Below are 15,461 nucleotides of genomic sequence, written 5' to 3'. Positions count from 1 at the left end.
ACTTATTCCGCTTTTCAACAGTTTATCGTGAATATATTTTAATGTTAAGATTATGGTTAGAATGCTGATGTATTTTTCTGGAAAAATAAAAAACATTTTTGCTTTAAGCGGTCAAAAGTTTTAAGTGATATGAAGCTTAGAAAAGCGGTTGTTTGCGGTGCTTGTTTGAAAATTGTGTCACTTTAAAAAAAAACTTGTAAAGTATGTTACAGTATAACATTGAATATTCATATAATTTTTATGTATAAATGTGTAGGTGTGCAATTATTGCAAATTGCAATGCGGTTGTGAGTCGGAAAATCACGTTTAAGTACCTACGTATGGAAATATTAAATTAAGCCCTGTGGTTTATCTGAACTGTCACCAATGTATCTGAGTTAAAAATTATCTCTGGAATATTGCAGCTTTGTAATAGTGATTAACGTTTTTAATCCGAACAAAATTAGCTCCGGAGATTACCCTTGCATAAGCGCACATTCCAGATAAGCATAGATTTTATAATTACTCAGACTATGAAGATAATAGGATAATACATGTAGGGTAAAATAAAGAATAATTTTGTATGTTATTTCGAAGCTTAAACTGATGCACATTTTGAATCACCCGTTCATTTACTAACTGTGAGCAATCACAGCTTACCGGAGCACCCATAAACAAATTCTAACTCTACACACTAAAACCTCAAAACTAAATTATAAATTCAGCCATCACACTGGCATAACAGAAAACTGAAAGCCATTAAAAAAACGTTCCAACTTCTAAATTCAAATTCGAATTGGAAAACGCCATATTGCGTTCTGAACGAACTGGCCTATCGTGTTGCGTGCATCAAGTGAATAAGGATTGAACGGCTTTTTAAATATAGAACGGTTATAATTGGCGCCAAAATGTGTCATTTAGTCAAAACACGCTTCCTGATGTGCATAGAAAATTAAAAAGTGTTGCCATTTGTCATTTTAATTTTATTGAATTGTAAAAGTTGTGTCCTGTAGAAGTTGCATGAGCTTCGACATAACACAAAACTAGTTAAAAATGTGTAAAGTTAAACTTATCTTGTTGCAGTAAGTTCTTTGTATAAAATTAGACACGTCGCTTAGGTAGGTACTATTCAATATTCTATTGATTAAGTAGACAATCAATTCAAGAAGTTACATTCACAAAAGATAACAGAACCATACAACTTTAAGTTTCGCCCAGTGTCCTATAATACAGTTCCTATATTTCGAACTCACTATTTCCTTATTACAAGTGCCACAGCCTAAAAATATAGCGTCGTAAATCGTCCACAAACAGCCAGTGTCACAAACGTAAGATAGAAGTACCAACTACAACCGAAAGTGGGGTCTTTTAGTATTTTTATGGGCAATTGGAGGCCGCGATGTATAGTGGTTAGCGGCCACAGATTAGGGGCGAACTTGGAGCGTTTTATAAACCGGACACGAAATCACAGCTGAACGTTATAATTGTATGTGCTTAGGAATGTTGTCGTGCCTTGTGTGTGTGCGTAAATATGTGATCGAAAATGCTTGTATTAGCTCATCATCATCATCATCTCAGCCATAGGACGTCCACTGCTGAACATAGGCCTCCCCCTTTGATCTCCACAGATACCTGCTGGAAGCGACCTGCATCCAGCGTCTTCCGGCGACCTTTATAAGGTCGTCTGTCCACACAGGATGTATTAGCTGCCACTACTTAATTGTTACGTTATCAGACTATTTTGTAGAGACATTTGTGCTGTCCAGTACGTTCAATGTTCTAAGCAGGCAAAGACTCACTCATTATAATGTTGAGACATTATTTAGTTATCTTTTTACTCTGTGGTTAGTTGTCTATTAGCATTCAGCCATTTTACTAGCAGAGAAATAAGAGCAATTTCGCTTCATTTGGGCTTGTATGAATATTTTAGTGTCCAATTTTGTCGCTTCATAAGACCCAGGTAGATTTTATGTCACTACGAAAAATAAACGCAAAATGTTTACGTAGACAGATAGGTACCAAAAATTTACTATCATAAACGACACTAATCTGCCTAAGCTTCTCTCAAACTACATAGTACGTTGAGATTGGCTACCGTCTAAAAGGATAAATTGAATACCTACCAGTATTTTACATGAAACAACTGCCTATCTGACCTCTTCAACATAGTTACCCGGGCAACCCAACATCCTTTGGTACTACCAGTATTTTACATGAAACAACTGCTTATCTGACCTCTTCAACATAGTTACCCGGGCAACCCAACATCCTCTGGTAAGACTAGTGGTCAGACTTTATGGTTTCTGACAACCAGTAACTTCCTCATAACCACACCACAAGCCCACACACTCCCACTTTTCCTAATAAAACTTTCTACCGTTTTATAAAACCACATCTATTTCGATTGCAACCAGTTTATCGGCAATATTATTGATATTAGCAATACTACGTGCACTTTATATCTTGGCAAAGAACCAAAAGTAACAATTTTGCGCAAAATCGCAAGTGTTTACAAATTTAAACATGATGCTAAATTTAGAAGGGCTTTGCTTAAATGTGTTACATAGTTCTAATTGCTGGTTGTGGCCTTGGTTAAGGTTTTCATGTAGGTAACTGTTGTGATATAAAAAAGATATCTCTTCTTCTTCAATAGTTGTGAAAAACTAGCTGGTATTCAGCTGCTTCTGGTTATACTGGAAGCCGAACCCAGTATAGTTGGGAAAAAGTTAGGATCACTATTTGCTATCTCAGATTTTACCTTAAAAATGTATATATGCGTTTATGTACCCATGTACGAAGGTCTAATGTAACACCGAAACGGCGTTTAAAAGATACAATTCAAAACAAAACCTACTTATTGACTTATTTTGAAAAACCTAACATTGTAACACATGCACAAACAAACTAAACGTCAAAATAAAATCGTTTTTCTTCTATTTTCGTAGCCCAATTCCTCTTACATTCTAAACTACACCACACTCCAACACTTATTACATTACACGTTAGGGCGCCATTTGCCCGACTCTATTATATTACATCGAAGTTGCCGTCGTGAGCGCGGTTACTTCACGTCTAGCTAGACAGACAGACGAGTGATATCGCTGTAATACCACTAGTGGTCCTGGCATTTTGATATGCAGACATATGTTCCTATCATAAGTACAGCCTTTACAGCCTTTTTATCGTCCCACTGTTGGGCACAGGCCTCCTCTCACACGGAGAAGGATTGAGCTTAAATCACCACGCTTGCTCAACGTGGAAACCGCTTATCAAAGGACCAATTTCAAAACACATCATCAAGACAATTTGACTTCGCAAGGATTTTTGGTATTACAAGAAATGGTTGGATCCAAAGCAGGCGTATAACTTGCGGCAAGACTAACGTTCATCGTCTTCTGCACACCCGCATTTTGGCGACGCTACTTTCTTAGGAGATTTTTCGTTATGGCGCCTCCGCTAGTCATTTTGTTCTCTATGATTATATTACATCGAAGTTGCCGTCGTGAGCGCGGTTACTTCACGTCTAGCGAGACAGACAGACGTGTGACATCGCTGTAATGCCACCAGTGGTCGTGGCAGTTTGATATGCAGACATACAGATAGATATACATGTAGATATATTCCTATTGCAAGTACTTGTGTGATAGTATTCAAAGTTATGAACGTTAAAGTTTGCTGGGAGGTAAAAGGTTAGGTTAGGTTTGGTAAGGAGGTTTAAGGTTAGTGTTACGCAAAACAACTGAATGAACGGGTTTTGAAAATATTTTGCAGTTATACAGGTTCTATATAAAAATAGCGTACTGGTTACATTTATTTGGGTGCAGATAGTTTTTCAAAATCGTGCCATAATTGCATTTTATAGTACACTTACACTAAAAATAAAGAAAAGAAAAGAGAGAGATAAAGTTGGTGTTTTCGATGGGCTCCTTATGGCCTGTCGGGAATTGTTCAAATGAGTTACCCTGGTCTTAGTACACAAAGGGTTCTAGAAAGAACATGGTGGGTTTTAGTCAGTAAAAGTATGTCACTTCCCACTGCACCCGCAGTAGAAGGAGCCGTTTGACGATTTTCCACATCAAATTGAAATGTTGCCCAAATTAACTATTTGCAGACGAAGTTGCCAGTAGGATATTCTATACAAATACAGTCCTTTGATATCTGCCATGCCTTTTAATATGAATTTCAGCGTCCGTGATTTTCGTTTTCGGGCGCAATGTTTATGCAAGGCTGTGTATAATTAGCTCGTGTATTTTCGAAATGTTACGTTTGCATTTTGGCGGTTTGGAAGTCTGATTTTTCAGTAGAAATGATTAATTAATGAAACAAACTTAGGATGCAAATGAAAACCACCCTTAAATAAACTGCAAAATTGATTTAGTTTTTACACTGAGCACAAGTTATTTTTTGTATTTAGACGAGCTTGTAAGTGTAAGTAGTATGTGACTTCAGTAATTCTATGCGTATAAAAAGACATTGTTTATTTTTTACTAAATATGTTTTTACTGCGATATCAGGAAAATTATCAGAATTAATAAATTAATATAAAAATACATAGCACATTCAATGACGCAATACATTAGTTTATATTACAATAACCGCTGGTAACACTTCCAATTCGTCCCAGGTGGTCTATACAACGCCATCTAGCGCAAAAAATACGCATAAAATGTGTGACGTCACATTATGGTCGTTTACTCACGTGACGTAAAGGTGTATGGGGAAGGATTTGTTTATATGATCATGTGATGTCATGGCAGTAAAATTATATTGTTATGGTGTAAACGTGGCGGGGTAGTCGGTTGTACGGGTAAGGGTTGGACTACATCTGGCAGCACGGAATCACCTTTTTCCGTCGCCCTTCTCTTTCCATCGCTTAGAACTGCCATTTGCTAGACCGAGACAGAAAGCATAATGCGATAGCACGCGGCGGAATCCTCGAGGCGATCGGCATCACGGACAAAGTGCCCTCCGGAACGCTGAAGCGCGCGATAGCATGCTAACGCATCCTTTCACCAGTTCACAGTATTAGTTTCACCAATTCGCAGTATGCTGCCGAGTGCGTTCGCAGCGGTAGCATACTGCAGCAACTGGTAGCATATGGAACAAATGCGATTCCGTGCTGCCACATGTGGTCCAACCCTAACTGCGTCGAGGAGTTCAGGTAGGCTGTCGCTTCATTGGCACACTGGCGGAAGTTTAATCTTGTCGAAGACTGTCTTTTGACTCGTATGTTAAGGGAAACGTAATCAAATTGATTAAGGATTTGTAATCTTTAATACCTCTTGAACAAGACTACATAATATGTGTTAGTGGTTCATGCCTTTTTATGTAATGATGCCTTTTCCCAGCTATGTATAAACAGAAGAAGATGTAGGCATATGTATACAGGAAAATACATAGGCTGATGATGAAACACAAGCGCGCTGATTTCTTTTCAATGTATTCATGAATTCAAGTAAAGAGGTATTGAAGAAACGATAGACTAAGCTAAACTGAACTCAAGATAAGGGGCCAAAGCATCTACAAATTCCAAAATAATGATGATTATACCAATCCAATTGCAGATGAACGCATTTCGTGTAACAGACTAACATACAGATTGCTAAATAACGATGTCTTGGCTTCGTTCCTGCTTTGCGAATGTGAATAGTTTAGTTTAGCTGTAACTAACGTGACTAGATCGTGTGTTGATAATGTTGCAGTTATCTTATGTGCCAAGTCTTGGTTGGTTTAGAATCTTTAGAAGGATGGTGGTACTGTTGGAGTTTTGAACTGAACTCAGGTGCCTTAACATTTGTACCTATATACTGGCAGCTAAATAAGTTTACGATGAAATGGTAAAGTATTTTTATATGAATGGTTTTTTGAGTGGCAATATTTTATGCATATACCCGGCGGCCATGCCTCCTCAAAGAGTACTTTTACCCTAGATCAATTTGTTTCGGTTTGCCTTAACTGCAGTATAAAAAAGTTTTGCACATACTCGCCTTTATTTAGGAGTCGACACCCGAATGTTTAGTTTGTCGCGGAAAACTGAACGAAGTTTATAAGAGCTTTTACCATAACTATTATCTGTGCTTTTACCTCCAAAACAGTTGAAGACCGCAAAAAAATGCCATAGCATCCCTTTCACATCAGCGAATTTTCCGCTCAGTTTATTTACGCGCAGTATAGTCCACGACAAAATACTTGTCACACGATTACACGTAACTATCATTATTTGAACCACTAGTTGTCAATTGTTTGCAAGTATACGATGATTACGCCTGAACGATTTGCTCGGAAAAGTTCGAGTAGAAAATCCACTAGTGTGAAAGTGCTGTAACTTTTACTAGCAAACTGGTTATCTCAATCAATTGCTATGCGTAGGTTTAAACAGATATAAAACTGTTAAGTAATTTATTGCTGTTATTTCTTTAGATAGCGCGATAAAATTATACGATCTGCTATTTAATTGTAATAACAAATTGAAGCGTGTATCAGGGAATCACCATCTCTATGTAAGACTTTCTTATATCTCAAGGTCAGGTTATTTTTAATTTTATTTTAGGGGTCTACAATTATTTCACAAAGAGTAGTTTTGTATCTACTTTTGCAGGCACTCTATGTTTTTTAAGGTTCACCGTGTTAGGTTATTATACCCAGAATGTGGTGATCATTATTTCACATTATAAGTTCTGCAAATTGGTTTTTGAAGGGCGGTGAAAATACCAATAAAAATACAACAGAAAAAGCATTACTATAAATTGAATTACCCAATTAGCACACTCAAACTAACCTCAAAAGGATAAACAAAGCACTGGAATGGAATTCTTTAGCGCTTTGTATAATGTTACGAATTCACTTTCTAAGAGCATATCCAAATGGTGTTTATCCAAGTGAGGTATACGTTTGTCGGTTTGTTTGTCGATGTTAATTCATTATATTTTGTACTGTTCAGATTTTCATTATAAATGTTTCTAAAGCCAATTAGGTAATAGCTGTTTAACAATGAATAGAGATAAATTAATCGGTACTTTTTGAATCATTATTAAATCGGTTCTTAGTGAAAGCTGAATAGTTTTGTGTGTTTGTTTGAACGCGCTAATCTAAGGAATAATTCAGTCAATTGTAAGTTTCTTTTAGTGTTAGATAGCCCATTTATCGAGGACAAAGTTAACCGCATGTTCGAAGTAGTTCCTACAGGTAATGAGTGGAGCCGCTGGCGGAAGCAAGTTTTCGATAGTCAAGGACTTTTTTCCAATAAGTTTGGTTTTAGAAATTATTTTATACAAATCCGACGTCACAGTAAAAAGCTAGTCTGAAAATAAAACGGAAAACTATTGGTATCGCTCGTAAATATGTCGAGAGATAATGGTTTGTATTGAATACATGAATATAGACAATTTCCATGTGGCCGTTATACTAAAATAATAGCCATTTTTTTTTGGGATAACCATTTTTTGCTGGTAGGTATTATTTTTAGCGGGACAGATCTTTCTTATTGAAAAACGTTTTCGTTAGTAATGTTACGTTTTCTTTGCTGTTTTCATACTTTAGTTTGCATACCAACAGTTGCTTTCGATATTCGTACATGCGCAGTTCATGCTTTCATCAAAACGAAGAATTTTATCACCTGCCTAGCCTTTCCCCATGTATTTTAGGGTTTTCAGTCACACCTGATCCAGTTCAGTACCACTGTTTTATTTGCTGTTACTTAGTCACAAGAGGATAAAAAAGTCGATTCGTGAAAAGACTGATATATAAAGAGCATTTTTACTTATACACCTGAACACAAAAAAGAAGTAACTATCCACGACATTATTAAAAAAAATACAATTTTAATACTTACCTAAAAGTCTAATACAGCCTAAGTCTAAACAGAAAACGTCTCAAAAAAGGCAATAAAAATATCTCGTAGTACCCAAATATTATTCCCTTAAGACACACTGGTGATATTTTCTTGTACTTACAACTTTGTCTTAGATTTTATCTTGGTTTCACAATTCTCGTATTATTTAACTTTCAGATTATTCCCGAAGGCTTTGACGAAAATTATGTTTTCTTTCCGTTGTTATTTAATGCGTGTTTTTATGAAAACTGTAGCATGTATTGGTAAGGAAATAAAATTTGGGATAGGATTGTATTTAGTGGTACTTACGTTTTTTTTTGTTTCAGGTAATTTTTTTAACGTAGGTTTGTTTATCATTTTTGTTTTCTACCATTAAACAATCATCAGCAATGTTTCTTTGGACAAAAAAAAAATAAAAGCTTGTAATCACGTTGTAATATTTAAACTGAATATAAACTTAGTAGACTGCCACATAAAATCGATTACTTTTTCACTTACGTAATTTAATCACGTAGGTACTTACCTGTACAGATTTTACTAATTTTTATAAATGTGCTTGGTAGAGATTCCAACCATATTTTTGAAAAACTACGATAGGTAGGTAAGTATCTTTATTCTGTTAATGTATTATGACTTTTTTTCATAAATACATTTCCACACTTTACATAAGTCATAATCGGTCGCTTTTTCCCTGCGGCCAAGCATGAACGTATTAAATGCAAATATGCATCATTAGCAGTGGTCGGAATAGGTAGAGCTATTTGGGGTGAATGACCGCAAACATTGATATTAACATGGACATGCCTCTGAAATCCCGGGATTTTGAAATTGTCGATTGATTTAAGTGAGTTAATATGGGTAAGTGGGCAGTTATGAGCAGGTAGTAGGTGAGCACCCAAACAGTATATACTTACTTATAAACACACACAGGGATCCTGGAACGTTGTTAGAGGTAGCTTCGTGAAATATGAATTAATTAAGTAAAACTGTTAGAAACGATACTAAATATACTTTACTGCACAAGGAAATATTAAATGCCTACACAATACAGAATAGAAAAAGATAATATCGCTGCCACCGGCTGGAGGTACGCGACGGCTGAGGGGGAGCGCGAGGAGTGCTAGCGCCGGGTTTACGCGGGCAGCGGGAGGGGCGCGGGATCGGCGGGCACGAGCGCTCGCCTGCGCCGCTGCGAGCGAGACGGCGCTTCTCATTTTACCACGGCGGTGACGCCGCATTTTGTTATTTCGTATTTATTGTAATTAATGTAATACACAATTGTCAAATCAGTCTACGAGTTTTCCTGACCAGCTCCTGCTACACTAAGTTATCGATACATCAAGAACAAACCAATTTATCTCTCTTTTATTATTATATGTTTATGCTCCATGTTGCCAACCCGTCGTAAGCGCTGTTTTCGTCGCTTATTTTTTGTCTCTTTCTATCTTAAAACGTCTAAAGTATTAGCTGTCTCACTTATACAAATACAGGTACAGCGGGCTTCACTCACTCTTTTGTTTCGGCTTGTAGAGTGCGCACGTGTGATTTATTGTGTTCCTTATTTTATTTGACGTTGGCTTGTTAACTGGTTTCTGGAATCTTACTAACACGAATACTTTGGCTTGGATTTACGAATTTTGATTTGTTTTTTGCGGACTGGATACATTTGAAACTGTTTATTTGATTTACCTACCACATTTGGGTAAGTGTTTTTTATTTTTATAATATCTACAAAGGACATTTAGTGAAAAGTAAAGTAATTGTCCTCTGCTAAATACATATTTTTCAGGCTTCCGAAGTTCCAAAGGAAGCTTTATAGTTTTGCCTTGTCCGTCTGTTTGTCACAGCCAATTTTGATATACAAAAGTTTGAAGTGGAATTTTTCGTTAGTGACCTGAGTAGTAGGGAACTTGTTTACGTAAATTGTGCTCTTCCGCTACCCTACACCTTGTAGGTGATCCGACACGCACCTGACCGCTTTTTTCTAATATAATCTTGTGTTAAAAGCTAAGTCAATTACAATACAAGGTGGACTAAGTCCTCCCCTCGCACACCCTTCAAGTACCGCGTTTTCCCACAATAACCATTTTCATTGGCTATTGACTGCTCTTACCTAAATATTTTCGGACATGAGCTTGACAGTGTTCTATCTGATTGTCTTAATCGGCTAACAAAATGCATTTGAATTATGTATCTCATACTTACTGTGCAATTGTGCAACTGTGTGTGGAACAATTTTTCGTGAATTTTTCACACCGTTTTTATTTCGACTATTTATTGGAAAGATTTTAACTGTTTACTATTGTTTTAGGGCGATAAACAAGAAAAGCCAAAAATGCCAAATATCAAGGAAGAAACAGTACAAAAGTGGATATCCGAATATCCAGAGCTGTTATACGACCACGCTAGTCGTTCAATATATTGCTCGAAGTGCGAGAGCCATATAACGGCGAAAAATGTAACATCAATAGACATGTCGAAGGAGCCGTGCACAAGGGAACGTTTAAACGGCCTCCGGAGGAATTTTATTCCGACCTGATCAAGTTTCTGGTTCTGTGCAATATTCCCTGGTCGCAGATGAAAAATCCAGCATTCAAGGAGTTTTTTCAGAAATATATCTGTACTGTTTGTTGTTGTACTTGTACTAGTCGTAAAGTACCCGATGAGTCGCTGTTACGAAAAGTATATTTAGATAAAGTTTTACTAACAAAATCAAAACAATTTATGAAAAAAATCAAACTGAAAAATTGTGGATATCATTAGACGAGACAACAGATTTTTTAGGTAGAAATATTGTACATTTTTTGATAAAACCATTGCATGAGAATATCTCAAATCGGCCATATTTAATTGCCTGCAAGATGTTAGAGGTGGTTAATGGACAAACCATTGCCAACTTTGTAATACAGTGTCTTGAAAATCTATGGCAAAACTCGTTTGAAGAAAAAGTTGATAATATTTTAATACTATGTACTGATAGTGTAGCATATATGATATCTGCAGGGCAAAATTGAAATGCTATTTACCACAATTAAAACATGTAACATGTTTTGCTCACGCACTTCATCGTGTTTCTGAGCAAATTCGAATGGAATATAATGATGTGGATATTTTGATATCAAATGTAAAAAAAATATTTCTAAAAGCGCCAAGCCGTGTTCGCATTTTTAAAAGAAAATACCCTGACTTACCACTACCTCCACAACCAATTATTACAAGGTGGGGTACTTGGTTGGAGGCAGCATCATACTACGCAAAACATTTTGATGCAATAAAAGATGTTTTGTCTCATTTATGCAGCTCTGATGCAATAGCTATCCGAAACGCGAAAAACATATTACAAAAAGAAAACATACAAAACGAGTTACAATATATAGATGAATATTTTTCAGTTATACCGTTTGCTTTAAAAGAATTACAAAAGCACCACTTGACGCTAAGTGATTCATTTTTAATATTAGATACAGTCAGAACTTGTATAAATGAGTGTGCATCAGAAAATATTAAAAATAAAATTGAAAAAGTTATAGAAAGAAATCCGGATATAGATATATTACGAGAATGGAGTGAAAAAATTGTAAGAAATGAAACAGATGACCAAATTTTATTGAAATGCAAATTTGCTCCAATGACCTCAACAGATGTCGAACGTTCATTTTCCATATATAAATGGATTATGGATGTAAAAAGAAATACATTAAAAATGGATAATATAGAAAAACTGATGGTCATTTATTTCAATTCCGTAGATGGTGATGGGTTTTTCAGCGAAGAATTGGTAGACGATGAAACATCATCGTCTACCGGTTTAGAATAATTTAATAAAAAGATTAAATTAATAAAAAAATAGTTAATTATTTTCATCACGCGCAGTAGCGTGAAGTCTTTCATTTACGAGCATGTCAAGAGCTTCTAGGAATAGAAAGTGTATCGTAAAGTTTTGTTACTAATCGTTAAAGATTAACATAAGGAAACGGCTTCACGTCACTGCGAGTCGTGAAAATACCTACTCTCTATCAATGTTTTCAATACGACGGCGTTATTAATGCTGAAAATGTCATAATTACATTTTTACGAATGATATAGTACAAAGTTCTTTATGCATATTTTTGTAATTTATTTGCTACTTACTACTTTAGTTAAGTATATTTATATATCGTTGTAGACAGACCAACCAGTAATGTCAACTGTTTTGAAAATTAAATAATATATCTAACTCGATCATCGCATTTTATTTATATTCCATGTCTCCTATTTACTATAGTAAACTAATAAAAGTGGATTATCCATTTAAATATAATGTTCTAATTAAGCACTGACAAAAGAAAGTACTTAGTTGTTTTTTTTTTAATTTCGATAATTCCCGGAATTTTTGGAAATATTTGGCATATCTATGTTATGTCCGCATGTAGCAAATAACAAAAATACTTCTACTTATTCCTATAAAAACTACTTGAACAATGTTTTTTTAATTCCAAGAATTCCCGGGATTCCGGGAAATATTTGGCATATCCATGTTATGTCCTCATGTCGCAAGTAGCCAAAATAGCTCTACCTATTCCGACCACTGATCATTAGTGTAAGTGACTTTCAATTGAAAACACACCGTTTCACACCTAGCTTTTACTCAAATGGCAGGTCTTTTTAGTTTATTTGTGGATTATATTGATGGCTTTATAAAATGGAAGAAGTTTTAAATACTTAATTGATTAATTGTTTTTTTGTTTTGTTATTTGAAAGAAAACAGTTTCTACGTATTTCTACGATCAACTAGCTTCCGCGAATTCACCCGCAAGACGTGGAAACTACTTCACACTATATGAATCACATAGATATTTCTTTAATCGATAAAGTTTATGGAATGTACATTGTTTTATTTCACCCTCATTTCTAAATGTTCGAATATGTTTATCATATACAAACCTACCCTTTCTTTCGTACGTTAATATTTATTTCATATCACTGTCTGACCATCACATTATGTAAAGCTGGTAATCATTAAAAACAAAACAAGCCTGAATATTTCATCGACCCACTCGCTACTCCGTCAATTAGGGGCAGAAACATGGAGAACAAAATGACTAACGGAGATGTCATAACGCTGTCTCCTAAGACCATAGCGCGCCAAAATGCGGGTGTTCGGGGGATCAGGAGGTTACTAGCTCCGCCCTTATGGTGGGTCCACATGATACCAACTTCACATAGACTTTCATACAATTTTGTCTGGCAACAAATCGTGCATACAAAAGTCTGAGCCAGTGATAAGTATTCACAAACATCTTGCCATCATATTTCCACTCAGACTAGATTTTTACTCAAACTTTAAGTTTGTACAGATATTTAAAACTTAAAGCTTGTATCGTGTGGACCTACTATTTCACGCTTTGCTATTAATCAGCCCGTTATTTTTTAAATAAAATTAATAATAAAACCAATTAATCAAAGCAAGCTTCCTTCTAGTAACTGATCGCGCCTACCGTATGTTACATTGACCTACAAGAAAGCCTGACCTACCTTCATTATGGCATCTCTGCTATCTTTCCTTCCTCTGTGGGCAGGATACATTGCGTGTTCCTAACAAATTGGTGAAGCTTGCATACTTGCCTTTATAGTAGTGCTTCGCCAAATATGCTCGTTAACGTTCCGAGTTACGCAGCGTTTGTAGGTGTAGGCAGAATGTTGAAGGTGAGTTAATTTGTGTGTTAATTACGCTGAGAAATTGTTTAAAGTTAATTATTGTGAACTGAATTTATGGAAGGAAATAATTGAAGGAAAACCTCGAATTATTCGTGATATTAAAAATATGGTTTTGAACTGCCAAAGATGTTCAAATGATAGCCGGGACCTAATAATTTAACGTGCCTTCTGAAACTGAGGAACCCACAAATTCATGTACCTACCGCTCCAAGTATTGCTTAACCTTCTGATCAATCGACGATTGCAGATTACTTAGATATGAGCTGGATATGCTACGATCTCACAAAACATAAGATACAGTTCTCAACTTAAACCGCCAACTTGCAATACACAGTCAACTTTATCATCAAACGAGCTATTTGAAAAACCAAAATCAGTATTGGAATGAATCCAATTCTGACCGATAGAGCCATCGAACACAATCGTTCTCGAAACTACCGAACGCGATGCGCTTCAGACCGTTACCGAATAGGGGTGACAATCTAGTAAAATAATTTTTTATACATAGTTTAGTTCAAAAAAGGGATTTACTAAATACATACAATACATAGTTCGTAAGTTATTATAATAAATTATTTTGAAGGTATGAAAATCCAAATCATTTAGGGGTTTGGTAAGGTGGTAAATACCTATCTACAGGCCGTACCTACATCTTCATCGGTACAGACATTTATAATGTTAGGGAGAGCAGGAAGAAGAAGAAGTGAAATTGCACGCATTTTTTAGTTTTTGAGTTTGTTGCGAGAGACAAGTATTTTTCTGGCACGAGATTCCAAAACATATAACTTAATAGCCGAAAACATATGAAACGGCATGTAACCGTAACGATATATCCGATACACCCCTTTTAGGGCTGATTGTTTTATCATCAGTCAACATGGCGGTTTGACATATTTTCTATACAAAAGCTGTCGAAACTTCTAACTTATTCTTCAGATAAAAGTTAAGTACTTATCTGGTGATTGAAAAATCTGCCTTTAAAGCAATAAGTATAAGTTGACAGCCCTAACAGCAAACCCTACAAAACCAGTAGGCACTCGAGACAGTGCAACGCAATTTAAACTTAGTTCAAGTTAGCTAACCGACGGTTCTAGTTAAGCTCAAGTAAGGCTTTTGTCTGCAATAGGCTCAGGCTTTATTTGTCATGCCCTATGATTACAATGGGACTGTAGTAGCCTATTGTGGTATTATACCAACATGCTGTTTCAAGTGAAATAGTGGTACTTGGCTGCATCTGGTTAGACTGGTTAGACTTGAAAGCCGACCCCAATAAAGTTGGGAAACTGTTGCGTAGATGATGATACCAACAACTGTATATACAGTGATATTAGCTCATCATTTTTCACCAGCAGTCAACTTCTCAACTTTTTGGGCATGTTCCCAGTCGACAGCGATGAGATGAGGATAAAATTTTCTGACGCTTATTACTCAGTTAATAGTGTCATTGGAAAAACTTTTATGATTGTAAAGATTTATGTCAATACACTTACTGGTTTTCAAGTACTCTATAGAGCCATGTGGAGCTTTATATCGAATTTAAACTTAGAATCATTCCGATACAAAAAAAAATATGGCACGCCCATCCTTCTATAAGTTCCAAAAATAAAACTAACATCTACCATCTTCTAGCTACTCAAACAAGCAAACAATAAGGTTTTCACGGCATCCCAGAAATGCTGACATTCTATAATAAAGCGAGTGGCTCGGTTAACAAAAAAACATCCGACATTTCCTCCGTGCGACGACTTCCATTCAGCCTGTCTGGGAATCTAGATATTAAAATAGTTCTCTCAATACTAGAAAAAAATATATTGAATATTATTTCTAAGACTGTTCTTGGTATTCATTTGTAATTCTTAGCATTTTTAGTTTTGTTTCTTGAGTCTTTTTTTTTTGTCAATGTTAGCTTCATTATAATTCCAAAAGATTGCCATTTTTAACCGATTTCAAAAAC

General features: G+C 35.8%; 1 protein-coding gene and 1 long non-coding RNA gene across 2 annotated transcripts in view; one reads left to right on the top strand and one right to left on the bottom strand.

The window, feature by feature from the left end:
• Positions 1-15,461, bottom strand: part of LOC126056697 (GTP-binding protein REM 1) — a 160,733-nt gene that overhangs the window by 50,598 nt on the left and 94,674 nt on the right.
• Positions 8,540-12,031, top strand: LOC126056405 (uncharacterized). The gene is made up of 2 exons (XR_010276965.1): positions 8,540-9,512; positions 10,122-12,031. It is a non-coding gene; the product is annotated as an uncharacterized LOC126056405 (long non-coding RNA).

Source organism: Helicoverpa armigera, chromosome 11, assembly GCF_030705265.1.
Source record: "Helicoverpa armigera isolate CAAS_96S chromosome 11, ASM3070526v1, whole genome shotgun sequence".
NCBI classification, from domain to species: Eukaryota; Metazoa; Arthropoda; class Insecta; order Lepidoptera; family Noctuidae; genus Helicoverpa; species Helicoverpa armigera.
Note: the sequence above shows the minus strand (reverse complement) of the source record. Positions and strands in the feature narration are given on the sequence as shown.